Genomic DNA, 27,536 nt, shown 5'->3' with positions numbered 1-27,536 from the left:
ACCTCTTAATAAAGCAAGATAAATACCCTCTCCCTAAGAGAACTTGAGTAAGTTGCATTTGAGACATGCTGGCCTAGATGCTTTTGAACACCCATGAATTTGAGTGGCTAATCACATAAAATGTATTTTCATATGTTTTTATGCTCTAGCTATACACACAAATATCCGTTTCCTTTCCCTACTTTTTTCCTCCTCCAGGGTGGGAGTTTATAGAGCCACATGCACAAAGTGCCATTTCAAGTGTTTCAATAGCCAGAAATACTACTGTAGTGTTCCAGTTAAACAGGTCTTCAAAACCCATCAGTCACTGGTCCTCACTAAAGACTGGAGACCAAGCCATGTTAAGCTGCAACCTGGTAGCCTATACTGAAGCAACATTGCAGACCTATCAGTAAGTGAGGTTTTTTGGGAGGGGCGGGGGGGGGGGGGGGGGGAAAGAAGGTTTTACGTTACAGGTCTGTGGCAGTGAGGTACAGCAAGGCGTTGCTTTAGCCATACATCATATGCCTTTGTGTATTGAGTAAAGTATGGCCTAACATTTAAACATTAAGTGTCTTACTGTAAAACAAAAACCAAACAAAAAAAACCCTCCCCCACAACTATGCTCGCACACAGAGCTGAGTTATAAAGAAAACTGACATGCTACTATAGTTTTGATAGTTGCTTTGTGTTGCCATATCCAATTGCTGTGCCACATTTGGAATTGTTCTTCAGAGAGTTCTGTTTCCAGAGCCATTTTAATATTTACCTACCCTCCATCTTTCTCAGCACTCAAGGCGGCCATAGAGTGTTTTTACAACACACTTCAATTTTTATTTATTTATTTATTTTTTAAAACACAGCTTTCAACCTGCTGTATGTAGCTCAGAGCAGGTTTTGATCCAGTATGGGAGTTGTGCTCAGAGTTTTCCAGGTTTTTACCACCCGTTAAACTATTTCCCTACACCTGTTATAGGCACCTATTCTTAACGAATTTTCCTAGTGTAACACCATAAGGCTTTCTGTTGCAGACACCATCAACTTCCAGGGATTAATTGTTAGCAGAATTTTGCCTTGATTTTTTTTTTTTTTTTTAAAAAAGCACACAGAAAACATTAAGGAGCACTTCAGAGACCGTAAGCAGGAAGCATACCCCAGTGATGCTTCAAGACTAGTCTTTTTGCCATTCAACAGGGATATAGATTTAGTAGGCCTATTGTAAGGGACATTAGGTAAATCACTTTTTAAATTAAACTGGTGCAGCTCTCTCATTTAGGCAAAGCCCAAAGAATGACTTTTTAAAAAACATGTTTTTATATTGTTAAAGTGAAGCTAAACTAGCACAGAGGCTGTGTAGACAGCCTTATTTTGGTTTAAGCCAGGCTTATTTTTGGTTTAGCTTCAGTCAATAAACCACTCTAACCCATTTAAGCCACTCAAAATTAAATAAGAATGTCAACACAAGGGTTTGTACTAATTTAACAAAAAACAAAAACAAAAAACCAAAAATACACAGTTTAAAAGCAAGCTCCCCCATTTTGGCAAGACTTCAGCTTTAAGTTTTTTTAACAGAGTTTTTTTTCCCCAAAGGGAATTGCTTGTATTTAAACTCAGATATTGCAGTGCTTCAGGTCTGGGACCTGAAGAAGAGCTCTGTGTAGCTCCAAAGCTGGTTTCTCTCACCACAGAAGTTGGTCCAATAAAAGATATTACCTCATCCTCCATGTCTGTCTAATATCCTGGAACAGACATGGCTACAACTACACTGCATACAATAATGTTAATTTGAAGATAAGATGGCAGGCTTGACAAGCTTTTACTAGAGAGAAAAGAAAAAAAGTTTTCATTTCTTCACTTTTTGAGCCAGGATGTCAGTTAAAACAAGCATCTGCTCCTCAGAACAGAAACAACATATTTAGAGTTCCAGCGGCTAGCCCCTGACAGCAGGTTTCTCTGCAACCACATTCCTTCAAAGCTTTTTTTTTTTTTTTTTTAAATATATTAAGGAGCTAGGTAGAGGGACTTAGTATATACTAAAGTTTTGCCTTGTCTGCTTACAAGACCAAAGCAGGCTGTCTGAGTGGAGACAGACCCTGTGGTGATTTCATGCGTACCAAAACAAAGCTAGGAGGTCTAGTTCTAGTTTTTAAACCCCTGCAAGCCTGGTCCATCACCTCCTGTTTACTTTGGAATAGGAACAGCTGAACAACTGCATAGCTCAGGAAGCTGCTGGCTGGTAAGCCATACTGATACAGAAGATGGTACAATTTTTTGGAAACGTTATTTCAAATATATACAATGTAAAGAGACAAATGATTGCAGGAGAAGAGAGCAGTAGGGGAGTCAAGTTTGTCACTAGACAGAAAGAGGAAAAACTGAAAAGCCAAAAGCCAGCCACGTTTGTTACAACTTGACTAAATTGCTGATTTTTCCCTTCTACAGTGGAGATTGTCTGCCAGGTATTACCATAAAATACAACTGGAATCTCAGAGCAAAACTCTTACGAATTAGCAATACAAGAGTGGAAGAATTAAACATTCATATTTTTATTCCAATACCACTAGCATACAAAACTTTCAAAGACATTAGTACAATCTTGTGTACACTAGGAATCTGAATTTGCTTTCACTGCAGGGATGTAGGGCAGGTAAGTGTTTTGTAAGTTTCTCATGGTAGCTAATACCAATTCAGTTTTGTTTATGCTAACAATAATGGGAATACTGGTGGTGATAAGTCACTGGCTGGCAACCACTTTGTCAATTAGACCTTACTGTAGCCCATGCAACTCCATCAGTGGAAGCAGTAATGGATAGGCACAGGGTGTAGACATTTGTTACCAGCATGCAGCTACACTAACAAAAAGTTAGTGACAGCAGAGCTTGTGTCTTGTTTCCGAATATGTGGTCAGTGTCTTTGCTTTATCTATCTAATGCTTTCTTGAGGGGAGGACTAGCATTTTCTTGACGCCTCCATGGAAAATTTTGGAGTGTATTTTTTTTTAAGTAGTTACCCTTAAGTTTACTAGTGTAAAAGCCATGCATAGAGTCTTCCATATTAGACTGGACCTGAATTGCTAATGAAAGAGGGGAAAAAAAAAGATCCTGATCATAAAGAAACAGTGTCCAGTTTTCCCTGCTTTATAGAGGTGTGTGTCACCTTTACAGAAAGACATACACACACTTCAAATTTTCATAGTAAATAAGTCAGTGTGAGCGATCAAGACAGCACTGTCACAAAGAGGAATCCATTCAACAAGGTAGAATGTCATTGCACATAAAAGGTGATCAGTTTCCCAGCAGGAAAAATATTTAAAGCAGGATTACGCAGTCAAATATCTATTGAGAGGACCACATTCAACCTTAAAATAAGCAGATACTACTAAAGTTGGAGTTGCGACAAGCCTTTTTATTCTAGAGATAAATGTAGTTCTGTGTTCAAAGAAATTGAAACAAAGTAGTTATGCCCCATCTTAATACAAGTTAAGGACCTGGTTGAAGCTAATGGGGCAGGGTCAAGGAGAAGAGAGCCTGCATCAGTATGAAATTTGGTTCAGTGATTGAAAATACATATTTGGGGGAAAAGGGTAGAAGCAAAATTCAGCATTTGTATTGGAAGTGAAAAAGAAGTGGCATATTTTCAGTTAAGTCCCTGTGCCCACTTCTGTGCTAGTTACTGATGTGAAGTTTTGGAAGGTTTTTTTGCACTTCAAAGTAGATGCGACCACACTCCCACTGTCCTTTCTATTTATTTTGGGAGACATAAGGGATTCATTTTATTTGTTTATTTTTAAACAAAAACCAAAAAAGGACAAAAACTAAAAAAGGCAACTTTCAAATTTCAGAGGCCGGGTTTTGGTCCTAGAGAGGATGACAGCATCACTTTACAATCTTTGCAGAAATTATGTACAAAATATTTGTGGTTTTAAAGAATTTGCTAGTCATGAATTCAGTTGCATCACCCCCCCATGAATTAGGCAAGTACTGTTATCTCCATTTTACAGATAGAGGTATAAACTGACACGTCTGAATTACACTGGGGCCTGATTCTCTTTTGCGCTGCACCGAATGTAATCATTTACATCTGGGCACAGTTGATTCCAGATACCACTATTAGTGTGGAACCTTATTGCACACACAAGGGGATCAGTTTGCATGAAGGATTCAGATTTGAGAGTATTTCACAACTACTTCCCACAGGTAGGAGTGACTAAACATTGTGGTAAAGAATCAAGCCCAAAGCCCACAGGGAGATGGGAATAAAAACAAGGTTCCTACCATTCTACTGCAAAACATGCCCATCTGCTCTAGCAAGCTTCAGAGCAGCTATGAAGTTCCCTAACAGGAAAGGCCACCACTCCCACACCCCAACACTTGAGCAAGGCTGGCGGCAGCAACATAATTGAGGATGTCCTTAATGATCTAAACATGTGTTTTTGTCCCTAACCGGATTTGTTAGGCACATTATTCCCATAAATCTAAGCAATTTCTATTCCAGTCCATGGGCCATAGATCTGTAAACCATAAGACCAAGCATTCACTTTTTTTTTTTATTTATTAAAAAAAGAGAACACCATAGATTTTTTCCAGGCAAAAACACCAACCCAGAGAGGAGGCTTCCAGGAATTTAAGAATTTAATATGGATGCAGCTGAATTACAGAGATTGGTTTAGCTAGCTTTCAGTGGAATCTTGTTTTCTTTAACTTTTTTGCTGCATAGTCAGATAGGATTTATGTACATAAATCTACCAGCTTTATTAATCCATTTCAAGAGCCCCTTTGGAAGACTATGCAGGAGCTAAAATTAATACCACTTAAAGCTTACAAACACCAGGAGAGAAAAGAAAAAAAAAACCTAAACATGGAATAACCTGATTTTGTTTCAAGAAGGATCTTTAAACTGGCCATATCTATAATAGTGCTAGACATTGCTAGAAAATAGTTCATGGTGCTAACCACTATGCATGGCACTAGTATTAACTTCTAGTCTCAAATCCTTGTATATATACACACACACACACACACACTAAACCCCTCCTCCATCCAGCACCTTGTCACCTGCTTTGGTTCAGCACCTGAACCAGTATTGATCTACATATGGGCCCCCCCTCACCCCACCTGGCTCTGGGTCAGCAATTCAAAGAAGTGAGCCTGAGGAAGGTTGGGGGCAAGCTTGTTTGTCTTTGTAGTTAGTTATCCTTTGTGGGGAACGATCTCACGGTCCTGCACAGAGCAGCATTCTGGTGCACGGCACCAAGCCACCTGAGATCTCATGTGGAGAGGCAGCAGCTTAGGAGTCTCTGCTGTTAGCACAGGTGCCACATCCTTAGGAGTTGCTTTATTTTCTAGGTTAGAATGCAAATACAGACAGTTTATTTCATTACATAGCTATGTTTGCTCCTGAACTTGATCAGTTAGCTGGGTGCCACCAATGCAGGACAGTAAATATTCATAAACCAGACCTGAACAGAGTAGAATACAGGCACAGTGATCTGCAGGAGATTGAGCAATGAGAACCCAGAGAGTTTCTCTGAGAGCTGGCAAACAACTACCTGGAGGTGTACTGGAAAAATGGGCAAGTGTTTCTCTAGGGACATAAGGAGATGACCAAAACAAACAGGTTGTTGGTTGACTTGGTTTTTAAATAGTTATAGAAGGTTAGAGTGTAAATTTTAAATAGATCAAATGTTAATCAAAAAAATTCAACTGAAAAGAATTAACATAATATTTAATTAGGTAGCTCTGATCCCCACTAAGTTTTAATCTAACCCTGAAAACTAAGAGAGCTCCAGGCTCTGGAACTTCCTAGGGCATGTCAGACTCTACTCTCTGATGGTTACGTCAAGCAACATACACCAGAGTTACAGGCAGATGTGTCTGGTGGCGTGGATTCACTCTTGGCAGAGACCGTAAAGGAAGTGCACACACAGGCTGTTCCTTTGGAACACAAAACTTCCAGGAAGCTGGCATGAGAATCAAATTGCTACAGCTGAATCTCTACAGTCCAGCTAGGTAGATGGCCAGCAGGGCCTTCTGATCTTTATCTTATGTTATATTTTAGATTGGGTTGGTTAACTCTTAATTCTGTCTAGCTAAGCACATTAACTAGACTATGTTCTTGTTCTCATTCCCCTCAAATTCCTTCCTAATGTTTATTACACCTACTTGCTGTATCTTCAGTTCTTTCTGGAAGGATTGTACAAAGCCTGACTGTCCTAACTTAATCCTTCAGCACAGTCATAATATTTACTACGGAGTGACCACAAAATTAGGACTTCACTGCAGGCTCAGACAGAAGGTACCACCCACAGAGAAAAGGTTAATTCTACCCAGATATCTGCAGTAGTCACAAGAAGACACCACACGTATAAATAATCTTCCTCCCATCATTTCCTCTTTCATTTGGCCTGATCCTAAGCACTCCACTTTAAGATGTGCCCTATATTAAGTGGTCACCCACAAGCAGACCAGTATATGATGGCTCACTACAAACATAAATAATGCACCAAATCACTCTTATAGCTCCTTTTGTCCAAGGATCTAAGTGTTTTTACAAATCCTTATCATGAAGCCTAACACTCCATGAGGCACACTATTTTATAGGTCACTTCTGGGACAGACTGACAATATCCTGAGCAAAGCTTATGGAACGGAGATAAACTATATTGAATTTAGGTTAATACCTTTGGGGTACACTATTAAAAATGCAGCTGTGTAGGTACCTTCTCTGGTAGGAAGGGGATGCTAATATACTTCTTTTATCAGTCCTTTGAAGCCACGCCCCTGGAGAGATCTGCATATACACTAGTTCAGACTGAATTTTCCAAGGACCAAAGACAAAGAAAGGATTTTTGTGTCAATAGCCTGGTTTTAATGAAGCTCATGGCCTTCTTCCTGATCCAACAGATAGGACCCCTGGTCCACAGGGCACCTCAAACCTTAGGATAGGTTGGAAAGACTGGGCCTCCTGAGGCCCCACAAAATGGGTGCTTGCTCTGAGCTGATGTGGTGATGAACTTGTAACCACAAGGAAACCCCTAGAGTAGTGGCTGACGGACTGCTGCTGCCAGAATCCACCTTAGGGTGAACTCTGGTGACCTTATTAGCATGCGTGTAGGTTCTTTCATTGATTTTAAAGTGTTTTCTGTGTTGTGCTTTTACCTTAAACAAAAAATAGGCTTGCATAGAAAAAACTGTGTGGTACTTTTAACATTGACAATCACTCTGTTACCAGTCTCTGAAGAGAAAGCAAGAGCATATGCTTGGGTAGCCTGTTTCTGCTGGAAATAACACAGTGAAGGCAGGGAATTGTGTAGCCTGGAAATACTCTGGTCAGAAGGGAGTAAGATGCTTATTCCCCACTGACGTGGAAGTGTAGGTGCAGTTGCCTTGAACTGTGACATATATAATGGAAGCACACGTGGGCTTGTAGCAGCATGAATTGCGTAAGTGCAAATAGCAGTAAAAGGTAGAAGGAAAAGCACAGAGAAAAAAAGCCTCGGTAGTTTTTTGGGAAAGGAATAGCGAAGAGAGGGGGAAAATGAATTATAAACAGCTAGGGGAAAAAAATCCAGAAGTCCGCTGGTTGAGCTGTGCACGGAAAGACAGCTCAACACGGAAGACCGGACCATTACATATGTGCCTCTAGCAGCCATGGAAGTTATTTGCATAGAAATTACTACTAATCTGTATTTAGCTCTTATACTAGCCCTGTGTCCTTCCTAGAAAGGGGTTATACTGCCTATGTCATCTCATCTCCCTCTTCCTGCACCTTTATATATGCTTCTCTGCTGCCTACCTCCCTTCACCCATTACATAGATTTAAAAATTTTATTGAAGTTAATGTTTAAAATCAAAATTTACACAAGTTAAGAAGGAAGGTACTGTACATCTGGGGTCAGCCTTAAGTTATGGAAGGTTACAAGTGTTGTTTACAAGGTTCACAAGATATACATTACATAACCAGCATAGACCCAGATTGGGGTGTGGGAGTTTTTAAGATTTATTGCCTGATCATATCCACCCACTGTCCGTGGTATCTCACTTCCTTCACCTCATACATGCGTCTCACACTGGAGGCTGGTACCTACAGGGCATAATCATAGTCAATTTTGTTTTCCTCCTATGTAGCAACTAGGCTGGCTCCCCATTTCCAGCTGTTTCTACAGGACCCTGGGCTCTTTACTGCAGTGAAGTGCCCAGACATTTGCAGAAGCAGCTGGTATCAAGGAGAGCCAACACCATGTGACCAGCCAAATCTCTGCAGAGCAGCAGAAGCCTGTTGGCCCATTTAGTTCGGCAATTCCTCAGACTTCTTTGCTTCTCACGTAAATGACATTCAGACAACTACAAAGGCTCAAACAAGGCCCTTCACACCACTTGAGTCCCCTATAGGATGTAAAGGTTGAGTAGCTGTGCAGAGGGGGCTCCACATCTAATGTTGTCTCTATGCTTATCTCACATAGGCCAGAATGGAGAGGGCTCCACGGGGCAGGTGTCACAGGTTTTGTGACCTAGTGGACCGGACCTACCTCACAAGGGGTAAGGAGGAGTTGCAGACGGTATTCCTGCCTACCTGCAGGTTGGGTGGGGTGAATTCCCTTAATACACCCCCAATTTGCTGCAAAATTCCCCATTTCACCCAGTCCTTTCTGCAAGACAGGTAGACATAATATTAAAAACCAAAAAGGTCACTCATCTACTTCTAGGTAGTACTGAGATACTAGGAACAAAAACAGAACAGGCCCAGGACAGAGCAGCCAAGACAACAAAGTGTCCGCTGCTTTAGGCTGAGCAGGTTGTGGAAATGGGATCTCAAGGCATCATTCTACAATTCCTGTTTTGGCCCTTTCATATAGCCTCCAGCTTGCCACAGGATTCCCATTTTTTCTAATAAGCAGCAAGCAGTTTATTGCTTGGTGGTACCCTATAAAGCAGTTGGTTGTACAGTATGTTTTTAGCTCAATTCAGGAAATTCAACTAATTACAAAGAGGCCCTTAGAGCTTTCCTAACACAACAAGGCAAGGAGAGTCAAACACACACTATTTTTATACACATACACAAATAATGGGAGACTTCGTGATCTTCACTAATACAGTGAAATAGCTTGTAACTGTATAAATTAATAACCTCCTAGACTTCCTTCTGCATTGTGCTTATTCTGTCACAGCATTTAGATTCCCATTACTAGATTAGATATCTGCTAAGTGGAGTGATACTGAAGGAGAAAGAAAGACAGTATTTTTGTGGCTACATGCATTAGTTAGAGACAGATTGTGAGCTCTCTGGAGTAAGAGCTATGGCTTCCTTCAGGTTTGTATGGAGCTGAACAAACTGGCAGTTCTGAATCCAAGTCAGACAGATAATATAGTTAAGCTACATAATGGGTTGATACTACCACCTCTTTAGGATGGGGGAGGGGAATCACTATGGGAAGGTTTAGTGAAAGAAATATATTAAAGAAAGGATTTGAATGGAAAAGGGAAGTTGGCAGAGAAGCAGCAGGGAAGTGAGTACTAAATATAAGCCGCAGGGGAAAAAGGGACAAGGATGAGAGAACAGAGAATACAGAATGGGGGAAGGGAAAGTCATAAGGGGAAGAGGATTAAATGAGAACAGACACGCATTATGAGAGAGTCAGGTTGGCAAATTAAATTTAACATCAAACAATGATATATTCAAGTATATATAATTTAGTCGAGACCAAGTGACAAGTCTTAACACTAAGGCAGCTATACAGACATTGGGAAGTTAGTCACTCCCATATGAATCAGTAATCTGATGAAAAATTCATTTCTGTATATTCCCTTAGTCTAGTTTGTAGAAGTATAAATACTGCACCCACCATTGTAATATGTAGGCACCAGTGCAGGAGTCTAGTAAAAACATTATCCAATGAGGACAGCAATTTTTACCTTGGAAAAAAAAATCTTCCCTTGATTAACTGTGGGATAATTGGCAGTTCTTTAGCAAATAAGAGGAATAATGCAGGTAACAAGGGACCTTACATTTTTTAAGATAATTTATGGTAGTTTTCACAAGATGTTGCACAGGTGAGGCTATCTGGGAACAGAAGTGAACTGAACAGAACAAGTGGGGAAACAGTGTTTTCAGACTGAAGTCTCAAATAGAATAAGTGTCTTAAAAAATTAAGGCAGTGCAGTAGTTTGATTTAGATCTCTTCTGCCATATCCCAGGCATCCCTGGGAAAGTTAAAGGTGCCACTGGTGAAGGGACATCGCCCTCTACCACAACCTCAGCAAAATAGGACCCAGTGGTAAAGATGGCAGGGGCTACGCTGAGCACAGAGTGACTGATTGGACTTGGAAGGTGGATCACACATTCCTGAATGCCAGGGACGCTAAAACATGCTCTTGAAAACAATTTCACAAGAACAATCATGTTTTGTCCAAGTTTTTGTAAAGAAGTCAGTATCTGAAGGACCCACAAGCCAGCCAAGCTGGACCCGGCAAAGTTGACAGACAGGACTAGCATACATGCTCCACAACACACTCGAATATTATGCCGCACAATAGGTCTAAAAAAATATATAGATACGATGGGAAGCCTGAGGTGATGCTGGTAAGAGGGAAGTGGTTCTCGAAATCTGCCTTTTCTAGAACATTCCCCACGTGAGGAAAAGTGTCCTCAGGCTGTTAGGTCAATCTGCAGCACTGGAATCCTCTAGGAAAGCAGTTCCCAAACTGAGTTGCAACCCCAAATGGGGTCACTTCCTCAGTGGATGGGGTTGTGGCAATCCCGAATATGGAAGATGCCATTTTACCAATGGTGATCTTCATGTAGCGTGACCTCACATGCACCATAGGCATGCAAGGTCATGCTGTGCAAAGGAAGCCATTTTGTAAAGTAAAATAGCATCCTCCATGTGGCGTGGGATCATAGGAAGCAATACATCTGAAAATGGGGTCATGCAAGGACAAGGTTTGGGAACTGCTGTTTTAGGACTCTTCCACTGCTATTTGGGCACTCACTTCCATCTGCAAGCAACCAGAAAATTACACCCCCATCCTATCAAACACAGATGTGGCCACAGTGATCTATGTCCTCATGTGAGCACTGGACTTTGTTATAGTAACTCAGAGCAAAGCCACACAAGTGGTACAAGATGCAGCAGCCCATTTGCTTAGTGAACACATCTCCAACACCCAATCTATATTTTCTGCACTGACTCCCCATTGAATAAAGAGTTCAGTTCAAGGTGTCTCATTCAAGAGTCCTCCACGGGATTACTCAGCTATTGGAGAGACACTACAATTATGCAGGCCATAGATAGTAAGATACTCAGGGTATGTCTTCACTAGCAACATTAAAGCGCTTTAATGTGGCTGTGTAGTCGCGGCTCCCCAACCGCGGGTAAAAAAAAAAAAAAAAAAAAAAGCCACCCCAACGAGATGGCTCCCAGCGCTGGTGCTCAGTCTACACTGCCACTTTACAGCGCTGAAACTTGCACCCCCCAAGCGAGAAAGTTGCAGGGCTGTAAAGTGGCAGTGTACACAAGGCCTCAGGGATACCAAAGCCTTGCTACACTTACCTTTTCTTTGCAGCTCCAGTGCATCAGTTCCACCTGCATTACCATCAATGGAAAAAGCTCAATGTTGTCAAAAACATCCAGTTTGATAGGTGTCAGATGAGGCCCTCAATTAGGGTTAGTATTTAGATTGCAAGTTCTTTAGGGCATGGATCTCACTTGTTTTCATATGTAAAGAACTTAACTTGTTTTGGTTGCTGTAGAAACAAACAATAGATGCAGTAGTCCAGTGTTTACAGTATTTCAGACACTAGAATTCAGGAATTTCCACATACTCCTCCCCAGCCTTTGGGTAATTACTGTTCTGATTTTTTTCCAGTAGTCATTAGTCCAGTTTGGCCAGGCTCAGGTAGTGTGTCCTGACTACCACAGTGGGCAGCATTTGGCACCAAACATCTTGCTTCTAACAAACAAACATTTCTACAGCAATTTAAGACAGCACAATTAAGTCACATCTCTGTTCCACTAGAAGAGGCTCCAAGTTAGATTTTCTACCTTAATAAGCAGTAGGTACAGCCACTGAAAACGTTATGGGTGCAGAGGTTTATTTATTTATTTTTGTTCACTTGTCTAGCCACCATCATTGTGGTCTTCAACAGGGTCTTTGTAACTAATATTTTTTAATAGCAGAAACACCTCCAAACGTCACACTGAAATCAGTCCAGCCATGCAGCAAACTTGTCTCCAGCCAGACACCAATGACGAACTTGTGAGATTTTTCTGTGCTCGCTGCATCAGGTGTGAAACCATGCTACCCATCCTGTCACATCAGCGAGGTTTTAGCTGCGTTTTGTTCCCATTTATGTGCTAGCATTTCTATGCAAATTTAAAAAAAAAAAAAGAAAACCCACAGGAGTGAATAATTTTGAATTTTAGAAGTTTGCACCTTCATATTCTAGGATGACCCTTTCCAACTGCAAAGAGAAAAACAAAAAGATTGGTGGGGGTGGGAGAGTGGGGAGAAAAAACATTAGAGAGGATAGGACAGAAGAAACTCCCCTCCCCACCCCCAGTAATTACAATGGATTTGGGCACTTACACACACTGCTGCTATGAGGGACTACATCATCTGACATGGGGGGAGGGATAGCTCAGTGGTTTGAGCATTGGCCTACTAAACCCAGCGTTGTGAGTTCAATCCTTGAGGGAGCCACTTCAGATCTGGGGCAAAATCAGTACTTGGTCCTGCTAGTGAAGGCAGGGGGCTAGTCTCAATGATCTTTCAGGGTCTCTTCCAGCTCTATGAGATTTAAGAGAGAGAGCGTGAGCTCTCTCTCTATATATATATATAAAGGGTACTGTAGTCACAAAACTAAATGTTCCTGCACATGGGAAAAGCCCATTAGAGGCAGAAAGCTCACTGGTCCCAATCCTCCACTGATGTGTGTGGCTAACTCCCAATAGTGGCTTTTTACAACCACTTTGCACAGGTGTAAATCAACTCCATGAAATGCAACCCTGTAGAGAATCAGGCCTGGGGAGTTTAAATTGACTAGTTTCCTAGCCCACTAACCATATGATTACAAGGAAACCTAACTCGGCTTTCCATCCCCCTGGGATGGGCAAGAGGTTAGACTCTCCAAAAACTCCTATGTCCCACAGCCTGCCTGCACTCCTTTCACTGCAGTCCCAAGAACAAAGCAAGGCCTTCCACAGCTTCTTAGCGCACCCCTTTCTTTCACAGAAGCCCTGCTCTCACTCGACCCCTGCCAGCCATTTCAGTCAGGATTTCACTGAGCAGAGGGGAAAGCTGTATGAAATAACATGGACTGGTTCAAATCCCCAAGGAATCGTAAGCAGTTCCAACTCACAAAGACCCAACGCAGATTAGGATTTAAGAAAGATACTCCACAACTTCCACCATTTTCTATTGGCCCAGACCTAACAGGGCTGCAGGAATTCAAAACTAGCAGCAAACTATGCTGCCCCGCCACACTTTCTGATCCACATCCCCCAAAATATGACACAAATTCCCCCTACCCCTAATCTGAAGCCATTAACGCCAAGCCAAGCCTTGTCCAGAGCTTGTAAAAAAAAAAAAAAAAAAAAAACCTAGAGGTCATATGAAGAGGAACCACCTATTTCCTTCAAGTTCCTGTCCTTGCAACTCTGGCTGGAGCTGCTGCTGAGTTTCATTCAGCCTCGTCTGCCCCACCCTACTGGGCAAATCCTACACAATTTGAAAGAGTATCACTGCTCTAGAATTATAGGGGATGGTAGGAAAACCCGCTCTAGAAAACAGATCACTCTATTACGTTCTACAGGCTTTTAGAGTAGCTCTGTAGCAGCCACGTTGGTTTCATCTATGGGAGGATCAGCACACTTTGCAATCAAGGTAGCAAAACTCCCATGGATGTGGTGGCCAAAGCGGCTCGCTCCGGATGGGTGTTCAGCATCAGCAGGGAGCAGTAGAGACTAGTGCGGCGCCTAGCAAATTGCAACCACGTGGCCAGCCAGCTTCAGCGTCTTTTTTGGGGGGGTGGAGGAGAAACAAAGGAGGTTACTGTGGGAACGCCCTCCCTCTCAGCTAGGGAACAGATATAGCCACCACACACAATGGAAACCTGTATTCAGATTGAAAATCAGGTGTCCGTCCACATGCAATGACAAAACATTTCCTTCGCTTTATTCCAGTGCCATTTTAATCTCAAATTGAGAGGCAGGATTCTTTTGTCCACCCGTCTAAGCGGGGGAAAGAGACACACGTTTCTAAAGTTTCAAGGAATACAACCGTCTCTGTGTAGGAGAGTCTCTCTCTCAGTCAAACTGGTGCTGTTTACTAGGCAGATTTCAGCAGTGCTCAGATGGGAGGTTATATTTTGAAATATACCTAACAGCAAAGAAACTCTGAGCCGGAATTGCTTGTTTTACTGGGTAGACATAGGAACAGCAGCTGAAGTTTGTAACAGCAGAAATAATCAGAAGAGCTAGGAGGCTGAGAAGGATTGTGGGGTGGTAGTGGGAGGAAGCAAAGGATTTTCCTATTCTACCGCCCCTTTGAATGGCTTGTTTCACTGCCAAGCTACAAGCTGTCCCTCCATGGAAGAAGAAAAAAAAACTCCACAAGGGGCCGTGGAAAGTTTTTTTGTTTTAGAAGGAGGTTTAGATGATCACCAATGAAGAGAAAGAGCTGATTCTGATCCGCTAACTTCTAGTACATCACATCTCTACTTTAGACGTCTATACCAAATAAAGTTCGACTAGATTCACTCGAATCTGAACCCAGTAAGTCGAGTGGAACGCGTTGTTTCAAATGTGGAAAGAGCACGCTCGTGTTTTTTTTTTAAACCCAGCTATCCACTGCGAAGTTAAAGACAGGAAGAGTTTAAAAAGGAAACACCTTGAACAAGCAAGCGGTAGAACTGTTTAACTCAGAACATAAGCCTAAAAGAGAGACAAACCACCGTCGTTCCCCCCCAAAAGTAAGAGTTTAAAGTGTGCGTTCAAGTTAGTTTCAGATATTTGTTTTCCATGAAACGTTTTAAAACAGTGCTGGCTTTAAACAAAGGCGGAATATTTTCTAGGCGGTCTTTTTAAAAATAAAATCACGTTCATAAACCAAGCAAACTTTATAGCGAGAGAGAAAGACACTTACCCAACACAGAGTCAGCTGCCTTCAATCAGCAAAACTGGATATTAGCTTCCCCCCCTCTCCCTTCCCGATCAAATAGAAATAAAACCGAAGAGCAAAACCCCATGCTCCCTGCCCTCTTAACCATCCACAGCCAGTCTGGCTCATGCATTTCACACAGAGATCCAGCATATAGGATCAGGGAGGTCATTAGCCAATCAGCTTGCTCCAGGACGCAAGCCGCAGGAATTTAGATGACAGTATCTCTTTCTTCCAAAATATTGCGGTTCTGAATGGAGCTGTGGCGTTACAGGAATCCCTTCGCTCTTCTCACAGACCCGTGGGTGTTTGCAATGCTGGGATTCTCCTGCTTGGTAATCCAGGTGCTTTATAAAGTACTTTTCAGGAGAGGCAATAAAGCTGTTTCACCCCTTACATAGGTGCTGGAACTGCAGCCACACACTCTGGCTTGAAGTGGTTTCCATTATATACAGGGTTTATAGTTTGGTTTAATGGCTTTCAGCACCCCCACTATCAGTGGGGTAGCCAGCTTTTAAGAGGAGGGGGAGCAAACCTAAAAAAGGCAAGTATCAGGGGGTAGGCGTGTTAGTCTGTATCTACAAAAACAACAAGGAGTCTGGTGGCACCTTAAAGACTAACAACAAAAAACAACAAGGAGTCTGGTGGCACCTTAAAGACTAACAACAGGACTAACACCTTAGTCTTTAAGGTGCCACCAGACTCCTTGTTGTTTTTCTAAAAAAGGCAGCCCCCCTTGGCTCCTCCTCCGGCTGCACCGCTAACCGCCCCTCCCCCCGCTCCTCCGGCCATCATGCTGCGCCCCCCTGCTCCTCCGGCCGCGGCTGCGGGGCCGGGCCGCATGCTGCGCCCCCCCGCTCCTCCGGCCGCGCGCCCGCCGCCCCTCCATGGCGGCTGGCCACGCTGCGGGCGGCCAGCCTGTGCCCCCCCTTGCTCCTCCAGCCGGCGGCCGCCTTTGGAAAGGCGCCACTTTTGGGAAAAGGGGTGAGGGGAAGCGGCTGCTTCCCCTGCACCCCGCTAGCTACGCTACTGCCCACTATACAAATTAGTCCTGCGCCCGTCCCTTATGCTCTTTAACAAAATTGGCAAGCAGGGAAGAACTCTAAAAGATAAAATCTTCCCTTTCAAAGTTAAAAACATATGGGAAAATTGGCTTTCCTTGTGTAAGCGACCATAAATTAGATCAGTTACGCGGTAAGACTTTGACAATCAGATTCCTTAACTTGCCATTGGTGGGGCTGGTTTCTTATCGCATTTCTCTTATTAGACAAGGAAACCAGTTGAACTAATTCTGGCTTTTGTGCACCAGCATGGTGTTGCAATGTTTGGGTTGGAAATTTGAGGGAGAGGAGTGTTTAGAAAAACTGTTTTAAAACTGATTTTTAAAAGCCCATGGAAATATTTCTATTGATCTTTTCTGGGTATCATTTCCAACGGTGCCGGCTGCTGGTAACAGTAGGTGCAGGGCCGGCGCAACCCATTAGGCGACCTAAGCGGTCGCCTAGGGCGCTACAATTTGGGGGGCGGCGACCGCGGCGGTATTTCGGGGGCGGGACTTTCTGCCGCCTCTGTTGGGGGCGGCATTTCGGGGCGGGACCTTCCGCCACCTACGGCGCCAGAAAGGCTGGCGTCGCTCCTGAGTAGGTGCCAAGCACTTTTGAAATTGACCCCCCTGGTTTTTACAAAAAACTAAATTTAAATTGACCTGAGGGCATCAGTTTTAATTCTTGTAGGTCAAAGTTAAATCAATCTCAGACAATGATTGATTTGGAGTAATTGGTTTAAAGAAAGAGAAATACATGTAAATGTTTCAGACGTGATTTTTTTTATAAAGCCATAAGACTGATTTTTGTTTTAAAAAAAGGCACTACAAGATCTGACCCAAATTTTCTCACAAAGGAAAAATACATAGGGGAAATAACTCATTAGGATGAAGTTAAACTGTCTCTATAAAACTGTGCCAGGTGCTTCTAAAAGGAAATAGATGTGGCAATTTGAGATGTGCTATTAAATGCCAAGATATAAGAGCACAGGCTTATGATGTTAGCCTATCTTTATTTCTTTCACATGACTATGAGACTGAACGTGAATAATACCTGACAGCGTCAGCAACTTAATAGAGGATTTCATACTGATCATAATAATCCTTAGTGCTCATATACCTTTACAATCATTAACCGATTAATCTCAACAACACGTCTTTGAAATAAGTGATATCTTCATGTTACAAATAGTGAAATGGAGCCAACTAGGGATGTTAATTGTCATGCCAAGGACACACAGCAAGGTACAGGCAGAACCAGGGTGAGAACTCCTTTTCTAGCCTGCTAAATTATGTTGCTTTCCTTTGGTGGATTGTATTAGGGGAAATCTTTAAAGGCCTAAAGGACCTTTCACTTTTTCTTTTCTTTTTTTAATTTCTGCTGTGTTTCTTAATATTACCAGGGCGTTGTATTCTCGTTCCCAAACACTTTTTTCTTCTGTCTGATCCTGTAGCAATACAAAATGTGATTCTTTGTAATGGCTAACTCTCTCTGCCAGGGAACTTGTTAGTAGAGTGCTGTGTAATTTTACCATGCTACCTAAGTGATGTTTAAATAATAGTAATAGAGAAAAATCTAGAAATAATTTAAAATACACTTTTCCTATCCTTCTACCCTCCAAAATTTATTTATTTTTTGTGATTTCTGCCAGAGTTCATAGGTTTGGTTATCTAAGATTAAAAACAAGTCTCAGTTTTCATTTATCTTCCTTAATGGGCTATCGGATTCATAGGTTTGGTCTATCACCTCCGCTGTTTCCTTTCACTGTGGAAAGTGGTACTTCTTGGTGATAGATTTCTGAAGAGCCTCAGATCAGTAATTTCTTCACTAGGGACACCAGTTTGTCCTATTTTCACCTTCCGTTTAAATAGGTAAACTGAGAATAAATTAAAACAGCAAACTGGAATTTTCAACTGTGAAAACAGTGTGACTCATTTCTAATTGCTACTTGTAATCCCAACTACAACACTGCATAATAAGGCTCCCTACACCCAAGTCTGGGAGAGAAGAATGTAAAAGTCACTGCAGCAGCCCCACATCACTAACAAAGGGGGAAATCCTCCACTGGCTGGCAAAGCCCCTGTTAAGATTGGTTTTGCACCATGAGGGTGGCAAAGCAATTTAATGGGCCTGAAGCTCTGGAACTGTATGTGTGCAATGTGACCAAGTTAATGTAGGAACCTAAATTTGTGTATTTCTGGACTTCGTCCAACTGTATTACCGTAACATTGCATTACTGTAGTATTTTGCAGTTCATATATGATGGTTATGACAGGGGAATTGAGTTGATCAGAGTAGTGGTCTGGAAGTACTCAATATGATGACAACATTGAAATGAAAAAAAATTGAGTGTTTTTGGTGTCATTTTACAAAAGGCACATAACTAATTCACTATCTATTTTGATCTATTTTGACAAACTTGCTGACTTAATTATGAAGCAACAACTTCCCCAAACTAATATTTAGTTTAGTTCCCAATTTGAAATGGTTAGAACTGCGGTGGCCTAAATTTTCATGTTTGTCTCTCTATTCCTCTATATTCCCCCGAATTTCCTCTTTTCTAATGACAAAGGAGTCCATTGATTTATTTTTTTTAAGCATGGTCTCCCTTGTCAGAACCCATGCCAACAACTAATGGTAAACTAGGTCATTCTACAGATTTGATTATTTTTTAAAAAATCGAAAGGGAAACGGTCAACTGAAATATTTTGAAAATGACTCTTTTTTTTTAAATTTCAGTTCCTGACAGAGCAACCTTTGTATTTTAGGTGCTGATTTTTTTTTGTTAATTTCTTTTAAAACATGTTTATAAGGAGTTTTCTATTCCCCTGTTTATGTTTATTATTTTCAGCAAGGGGATAAACTGAATAAGTAAATGATGCACGGGAAAATGAAATTGACTATATGAAAGTGCTGTCAAAGGCACTTCTTAAAGCTCACTCTTTTCATCATTAGCTTTTTACACTCTCAGTGACAAGTCAGGTATATCTGGCATGCAGCTTCCCTCAGGGCCTTAGTATGAAGTCATCAACATTAATCACTTCTATGTATAGCCTTTTTTTCCCCCGAGTCAGCATGACAAACAAAAAGTTGATGAATCAGGCAGACTGAGTTTTCCCAAGACAGACAGAACTTCTGAAATGTGTCTGGAAGAAGGGCCAGAATGTTGACATTTCATCCTGTAATGCTTCCGCAATAAGAAAGGAAGTAAAAATACAAAGAAGTCAGACCTGCAACTAGGACCGGAACCCAAGGGCTCTGACCCCCAGTTCTAATTCTAGCAACTAGACACACTCCCAGTTTTGAGAACTTAATACACTGAATTATTCAGGGTGTATTCGCCATGGAAAATATATTTTAAATAGAGCATCCACTGCGCTATTCAAATGTGTAGTGAAAGATTTTTGAAGGAGGACAGGGAAAGTGGAGGTCACATTCATTTTTTGTATTGACTGCAAGGTCTTCCAGGGGGCCATCAGCACTACCATGATTCTCCTGCAAGGGTTCTGTGACTGGGGTCCTAGTGGGGACCAGCTATGGTCACTCAATTAGAGTGAACTGCAAAGAATGGGGCAGACAATCCCCATAAAGCTGGTGGATATTCATATACTTAGATTTACCAAACCAGCATAAAACAGCTTTTTTATTACCTCACTGGTTACGCAGAAGTCCAAACAACACAGTTCCCTTAAAGTGATCCAGCCTCAGGCCTCCATCCAGGTACCTAAGTCAAATATGATGATTTCTGAAAATCTTATTTCATCATAGGAAAGAAAAGGTTCTACCAATCCCAAAGGATCGGACACATTACCTCCCAGTATCAGAGGGGTAGCCGTGTTAGTCTGGATCTGTAAAAAGCGACACAGAGTCCTGTGGCACCTTATACACTAACAGACGTATTGGAGCATAAGCTTTCGTGGGTGAATACCCACTTCGTCAGACGTCTTACCTCCCAGGTTAATGAATGTTTCAGATCTTACCCAATGCATGCTACAGTCAATTCTAATTAACTAAACTAAAATTTATTAAAAAAACAAAAGAGAGAGAGAGTATGGTTAATAGCTCAATATACATACAAACATGAGTTCAATCCATTGAGGTTCAGATTCATAGCAGAGATGGTGAGTTTTGTAGTTGCAAAGAGTTCCTTTAGAATTCAGTTCATAGGTTATAGTCCAATGTCCAAATATCATATTCAGGGTGCACCAGCATAACTGAGACCTCAGGGTACGTCTATACTTACCTCGGGGTCCGGTGGTAAGCAATCGATCTTCTGGGATCGATTTATCGCGTCTTGTCTAGACGCGATAAATCGATCCCGGAAGTGCTCGCCGTTAACGCCGGTACTCCTGCTCCGCGAGAGGAGTACGCGGAGTCGACGGGGGAGCCTGCCTGCCGAGTGTGGACCCGCGGTAAGTTCGAACTAAGATAGTTCGACTTCAGCTACGTGAATAACGTAGCTGAAGTTGCGTATCTTAGTTCGAAGTGGGGGGTTAGTGTGGACCAGCCCTTAGTCTTGCGATTCAAACTTCCGTTGATTAAGCCTAAGCAGATCTGAGATGACAGAATCAGGACCCACAGATCTTTTATACAATTTCATGTCTTTTGACAAGTTGGAGTTCCTCAGGGAACAAAAGGTAATTAGGATGACTTTGAAGGAGGTCCATCACCGGTAGTTAGCTATAGGAATTAACACAAGGCCATTTGCTTGTTCCTCCACCATTCACAGTACATTTCAAAGAGAGATGAATACCGAGATATCCCATGTTTACAATTCATTTAAATGATAGGATGTTCTTTTGACCTCTGAATGATCAGAATACAGCATAGACAGGGACTGTTGCTTACATTGTCCACCCTACTCATACATATGTAAATTCACAAAACCACAAACATTATCTCCCCACATGTCTTTTATGGGTTATTTATTTTGCAGGATGTTTAACCCTTTCTAGCCATGCGTCACAGGTTGCTACTGAAGAGGTTTGTGGCTTACCTACCTCTGAATATGCTGCTTTTACTTCGGTCATAGCTTCTATTGGCAAGATCTCACCTAGGCTCTGAACTTGGCTTTTCTACATGTTAGTAGTGCTGCCAATGGGCCACCATTCTGGCCTGTGAATTGATTTATTTTGAGCATAGCAACACCTGTAATGAAGGTTGTAACTGTGTTTGTACATACATATGTGTGTATAGTTTGTATTTGGGGAATTTTAGGATCGCCTCTGTTGATAAATTTCGATCACATCATTAGTTCAGGCCAATACATTCCATTACTATAGAATAATGACTCAGACTGGAGCATTGTAAAGAAGTGTTATCGGGCAAGGGACAAGCTCCGCAGCCTATGGTGGCATGTCCTGCCATCAGCATAATTACTGCTTTTCAAAATAAGTTCTTGGAGACACAAGACTTCCGTGTACTATTCTCACCTCGCCCATTGTCTTATTGTGTGTCCTCAGGCAATTTACGTAAGCTCTCTATTCTTCCCCATTTATTAAATGGAGATAACAGAGAGGGGCCTGAAGTTTGTTTATATCCAGAGTCAAACCCCTGGAGTGTTGAGATCCAGGATTTTTGGTCAGGTTCATCTTTAGTCGTATTTTTACTCTTAAGTGTAGTGATAGGGGCTAGCTGCAAAATTTGGATCTGGATTTAAAATGGAACTTCCTCTAAATTCAGAGGTGCTCAAATGAATGGATTTTGGATCAGGTACATCTTTCATAACACCGATCTACCACACAAGATGGTTTGAGAGGCTTCATATAACTCAATATGGAAACTGCTAAGTATTATTTCTGAACTTTGAGTGCTGGAATGAGTGAATTGGACAGAATTCTCTAAGGGGGCGGGGCGGGGGGGGAGAAAAGGTCTGTTTTTAGACCGAGACAGTTGTGTCATATTTCTGTTTTGAATCAGCGATTGCAAAGTTGCACTGACCTTAGTTCTGGGAATTGCTGAACTTAGGCCTGGACCAGTGCCAAAAAAGGTCTATTTAGTGCAAGGGACCAATGAAAGCATTATGGTCCAATACTTGTGATAGTCACCACAGTGTTCACTACTAACTTTGTATTGTAGGAGAGAGAAGCTAGGCTTGAGCCAGAGATAGCTGAGGCCCCCTTCAACCTGGAAGAAGTGAGGTCCCTGTGTAGGTGTCCCTCTGCCCCCACATGCAAATCTGGGAGGAGGATCTGGGGCAATGAGGTTTACACTGTAATATAATACTGATTTGAATCTGGTTAGATTTAAGGTGATTTTTCTTTGAGAAAGGGATGATTGAATGTTGGAGACAGAGGCTTCTGGGTTGAGCCCTAAAAGTACTGTTTTTCTATCTATCGTCCCGTCCTGTGAAAATCCAGCTGGTTGAGAATAAAGACTTGGAGTCTAGATCTAATGGGAAAAGAGCACTATGTGCTTTGTTGTTTGACCTGAAGATCTATCTTCTTTCATAAGACTCTGTCAATGACCAGCCAGCAGGAGAGACTTTGAAACCCACAACCAAATATAGTATATTCAAATCATTGCCTGCTCTCCCTAATCTCTTCTAAACCTGCAAGCTTTGGTACAGATTTTTGTTTTTGTTTTCAGATAAGCTTGCTTGCCAGGCAGATTGTCTCCAGCATTCCCAGCTCTAATTACAGCCTAATAGGTTAGTAAAACCTTTGAAGTGAAGTATGTGCTGCAAGTTTGAGAGATCTCAAGGCAGATAGAGATGGGTGTATAATAACAAAATGGGACTGCATTCTTACTGACATTTTCAAGAAGTTCTGGGCAGTTGGGAGGGTGAATTTCCATTCACAGAGGAGATCGTAGTAGTATTATTTATTTATTGGTATTGTGGTAGCACCCAGAATGTACTAGATGCTTATAAGGCAACAAAATTGTTACCCAAAAAAGTTTGCAGTCTGAACAATGGATGACACTGACGGTCTCACCATACATGATATTTCTTATTCAGACCATCTTACCCAATCACGATATCCAGAACAAGCTGTCACTTCCGCTGTTAACTCTGGTACCCGTTTTCTACTGGACAACAGGGTTATTTTAAAACACTTCAGAAATTCCTCAGCCCGTCTTTAGTGCAAATGTGCCATAGCCATGTCAGTGCTTGCACACTGTGGAATGCAGCCTGCCATGCAAACATCAGAGAATCAGACAATCTGTTTGTTTGCGAAGTCACACCGAGAGACTAGGATCACAATAAAAGAAGTTTATGTTTTAATCTATGTCCCTGAAATGTTTGGTTTACACGTCAGAGGCATTTGAGACCTCACCAAGTACACAGTATGTAGGGGATATGCTGCCTGGGGTGTGGGATTTCCCAGCCACACATGATGATCAATAAAGCGCATCGTTATAAAACTCACTATTGAATTCAGTTCCTTGATTTAAGGAGCTACTCAATAACCAGGGACATACCAGGTTGGGTTGGGAAGAGATGAGCCATCTCATGGTTATAACACTGCATTTCCTTTTCAGAGACTCATCCAGTCTATTTCACACATCAAATATTTCTCTTCTCCCTTAGGCTTCAGTTCATTATTTGCCATGGTCAATCATAATACTGTTTTCCAGTAAAGTGTATTTCACCCAGCCAGCAGACACACACTAGATTTCACTAAGGTTTTAACTCTGTCTCCCCAATAAATATGCAGTGTTATTGTAGCCGTGTTGGTCCCAGGCTATTAGAGAGACAAGGTGAGTGAGGTAATATTTTTTTATTAGGCCAGCATCTGCCTGTGAAAGAGATAAGCTTACACACACACATACACACACACACACAGATCATCAGCAACCCTTTCTCTGCTGGCCATAGCGTAGACACACTATCAGTGTCTGCACTAGAAATTATGATGAAATCTCCCTCTGATGCAGCTCCATGTTGACAGCTGCGTTTGGTAAACTAGAGTAGACAGCGTATAGATGTTTTTAATCTCATACTATCTAAATAAAAGGTAAAAATGCCAGTGACTGCCTGAGTCCTCCCACTGCTACTCACCCGAGCTGCACTTCTGGCAGTGCAATGTCTAGTGTAGACAAGTCTTGTGTTAGATCTGTCACTCCCTCTGAGCCTGATAAGTCAGGCTTCCTGCCTCTTGTGTTGTTCTTGTTCTTCCAGATCCATGGTGGACCGTAACTTTGTAGAGTAGGTGGCTTGGTTCAAGTAATCTTCGAAGTTTAAGAAATCTTCACTCCTCTTATACCTTTGCAGCCTTGACAAACGATGCCTTTTCCTCTTTAAGCTTGCTGCTAAATTCTGAGGGCTAAATTCAGGCGATGTGAAAGGTAGCCTAAACTATATGTCAGCAAGTGGATGTCGCTTATGTGTCTAAGCTGCTGTAATTTACATGCCAAGAAGAAGGGATCAGTTAAAGTAAAGTGAGCACTCCGCCTACTTCAATGTACAACTTTGCACCTCCTATTATTAGTTATTTTTCCTGCTGCTACACCCTTTGTGGCATGTAAATTACACCTTTGGACTCCTAGAGATGATTGAGTTAAGTTCAACGATTTGGTCCTTATCTCCAGGGCACTCAATGGCCTTGGCCCAGGGTATCTAAAAGATTGCCTAAAGCTCTGGGATGAAGACTGTGATTGACAACGCCTCTCCTCAGGCACAGTGGAACCATCTACTACTAATAAAACTCATCTGTGAAGGAGAACAAAGCTTTCTCAGGGTCACACTCCTCAGCACCTTTCATTGCAAGTGGAAGGCGCACTTCTCCGACCTTCCTTCTCTCAAGATATGGCTACGCTGCACTTTCATCGGTAAAACTTTTGTCGGTCTCCTGCCGACACAGCTACCGCCCCCCCGTTGGGGGTGGTTTTATCTCCTGCCAACAAAGAGTGGCTGCACTGCATGCCTTACGGCAAGGTGTTAGCGCTGTAAGCTGCGCTGTGTAGATACAGCTTGTCATAAACAGAGAGCAGCATGTACTTAAAAAAAAGCAACCCACTAAACAAAACCCTAACAAAGCCCTACACTGCACACAATTCTTCCCCTGGGGAGAGGATGGGAGAAAGAACAAACCACATGTTACAGATGTTAGTCACCTCATTTAATGCAGTGTTTCTCAACCTTTTCGATACCAGGGACAGGGAGATCTAAGGGACCAGCACCAGTCCACGGACCAGTCATTGAGAAACACTGATTTAATACACTACTGGGAGGTGGTGAGATACTAACTGATGAAAGTGGCATGGAACCTATATCAAATAGAATAGAATTAGATCCTCTCACACTCACACCCACTCACTGACGTGCCAGCTACGTCATCTTAATCAGTACCTTTGAAATTGGCCCTGAGTTTCTGTCATAAGTGTGATTAAAGCCTTAACCCTTAGGTCAGATGCTATTTTCTACTCATGTCATTTGTCGTACACCCCATGTCACCTGCTTATGGTTTTTCTTTTGCTAATTCTTTTGTAGCAATTGGAAAGGTTTAGGCTTTTTTGGGTTTTTTTGTTTAACCCCCCCTCCTCTCCCACGCTTTCACTTTGATCAAAACGCCCTTTTCTTAAATGGAGCAGTTGTTCTTTAGACTGACCTAGTCTGGGGAAATCCCTTCCACCACCAGCCTCCCTCACTGAGGCTAATTGATAGCTAGGTTAGCACCATTGCCATGACTACAAGGGAATGGAACCATTCACTGTGCGTGACCTGGCGAAAGCTTCCGTGACAAGTTCAGGTTAAGTGTGGGCAAATAATTGCCAGGCGCTTCCTGCAACAGCCAGAGCTCTCGCATTGAAAACTGCCTCAGCCAATTCACTTCAGATTTTCAACAAGGAAGCACCCGCCAAAAAATCACCTCCAACACACGACTACCAGAAGTATGAGGAATTTCAGACCAATCAGAAGGTTGGTTTTGGTCCCTCATGTAGAGTCAGAATTACGATTCAGAATAGAAAGGGTCTCGTAACTTTAACTATGGACTCAGCACTGTGGTACAAGATACTAACCAAGGATCCAAGTGTCCCCTCGGCAACTATATTCAGAGGGAAGCCAGATGAGCTCCATCAAGGGGTGTGGATACTGCACTTCTATGGCATATCCCACCCTGGCCTTTAATCCCATGGAAGCTCCTATATGGTTTGGACTTTATAAGGCAGAAAGGGTTGGACAATAAACCTCCCTCTGAGTAGGAGTTCAGGAGCAGCTGACAGCAGGGACTGCCCAGTTCCTGAGAAGGCCAGGCAGCAGTGGAAGGAGCAGGCAGCCCAGGCAGTTAGGTGGCGGGTTCAGACCTCTGAGTTGATGGCATACGACTTTCATGGGTATCGCAAAAGGGAGGCCTCCTAATTGCCATTAAATCTTTATTTCTAGGGAGGACACAAAGTATTCTCATTCCCTCCCCAAACGAAACAAGTAGGATATCCTCCCAAATGGGGGGGGGAAAAAAACATGCGTTGAAGTTTGTGGACATTCCTGCCCCTCTATGCAATTACTGCTCCTCATCTCTGGGACATGCAGTGGTGCCAGCAGTGGGGGCAGGGAGACTGTCTCCTCTGTTCTCAGTGCTCCTCCAGCCGCCATCCAGCCCAGCCTGGAATGGGCAGCCAGGAGGAGGAAGAGAAAACAGCTGGTTGCACAAAGGACTAGCTGACTGGGGTAAAGAGTCCAAGGGTAACAAAGGAAACAGGCTGGGGGAATAGAGCGCACGATAGGACAGGCAGGGGAAACATTGCACAAGGATGGGCCGGCTGGAGAAGGCTGAAGGGGGCAGACTGTGAGGGGAGAGGCAGCAAGGGGTGCATTGGAGCCATTGATTTTATCCAAGGACATAAATAAAATCTTGAAGCTGGGATAGACGCCAGTATTTCTCAGCACCCCTCTCTTCGAGCTGTGCATTTCTGTGTCCGTAGATGGGATTGTTCACTTGTTTGTGCTGACATTTGAACTTAATGTTGCTATTTATATAGCTTTTGCCTACATAAATAGCAACTAGTTACCTTCTTGATGCTTTAGTCAAACATAAATTAATCTTAACAAGTCACTTTTCTGGCACAGTTTGGGTTTGCTGGATTAGAAATGTGTGTCACTGGGTGTGCATATACGCTAGCTTCCTCTTGGAGCAATTATTATTTATATTGCCATAGTCATAGACAGGACCCTATTGTGCCAGGCACTGTACAAACTGAGAATTAAAAGAGGATTCCTGTATAGCATGTTGCTAGGAAAGTCTGTTCAGCACAAACCACCCAATATAAGCTGGCATTTATGAATCCCGTTTAAAGAATACACACCATGGCCCTTTTAACATTATTTAAAACACCACTATTTGTAATAAAAGCATGTCCTACAAGAGTGCTGATAAAAGACAAACCCACTTTATTTGTCACCTGATTGGGGCAGATT

At 42.3% G+C, this 27,536-nt stretch overlaps 2 protein-coding genes across 3 annotated transcripts in view; one reads left to right on the top strand and one right to left on the bottom strand.

The window, feature by feature from the left end:
• B3GNT5 (UDP-GlcNAc:betaGal beta-1,3-N-acetylglucosaminyltransferase 5) overlaps positions 1-15,211 on the bottom strand; it is a 37,673-nt gene extending 22,462 nt beyond the window's left edge. The window contains exon 1 of one of the 2 annotated variants that reach the window (XM_024205602.1): positions 15,120-15,211. The gene's annotated coding sequence lies outside the window, so the exon portion shown is untranslated. Of the gene's footprint in view, positions 1-11,527; positions 12,047-15,119 lie in introns of those variants that run through there. The other variant, XM_024205603.3, reaches the window with a different exon arrangement.
• The window catches only part of MCF2L2 (MCF.2 cell line derived transforming sequence-like 2), a 227,558-nt gene that overhangs the window by 124,071 nt on the left and 75,951 nt on the right, over positions 1-27,536 (top strand). The gene's annotated exons all lie outside the window — the stretch shown is intronic.

The sequence above is a fragment of the Terrapene carolina genome, unplaced genomic scaffold (assembly GCF_002925995.2).
Source record: "Terrapene carolina triunguis isolate 2854851 unplaced genomic scaffold, T_m_triunguis-2.0 Scaffold88, whole genome shotgun sequence".
NCBI lineage: Eukaryota > Metazoa > Chordata > Testudines > Emydidae > Terrapene > Terrapene triunguis.
Note: the sequence above shows the minus strand (reverse complement) of the source record. Positions and strands in the feature narration are given on the sequence as shown.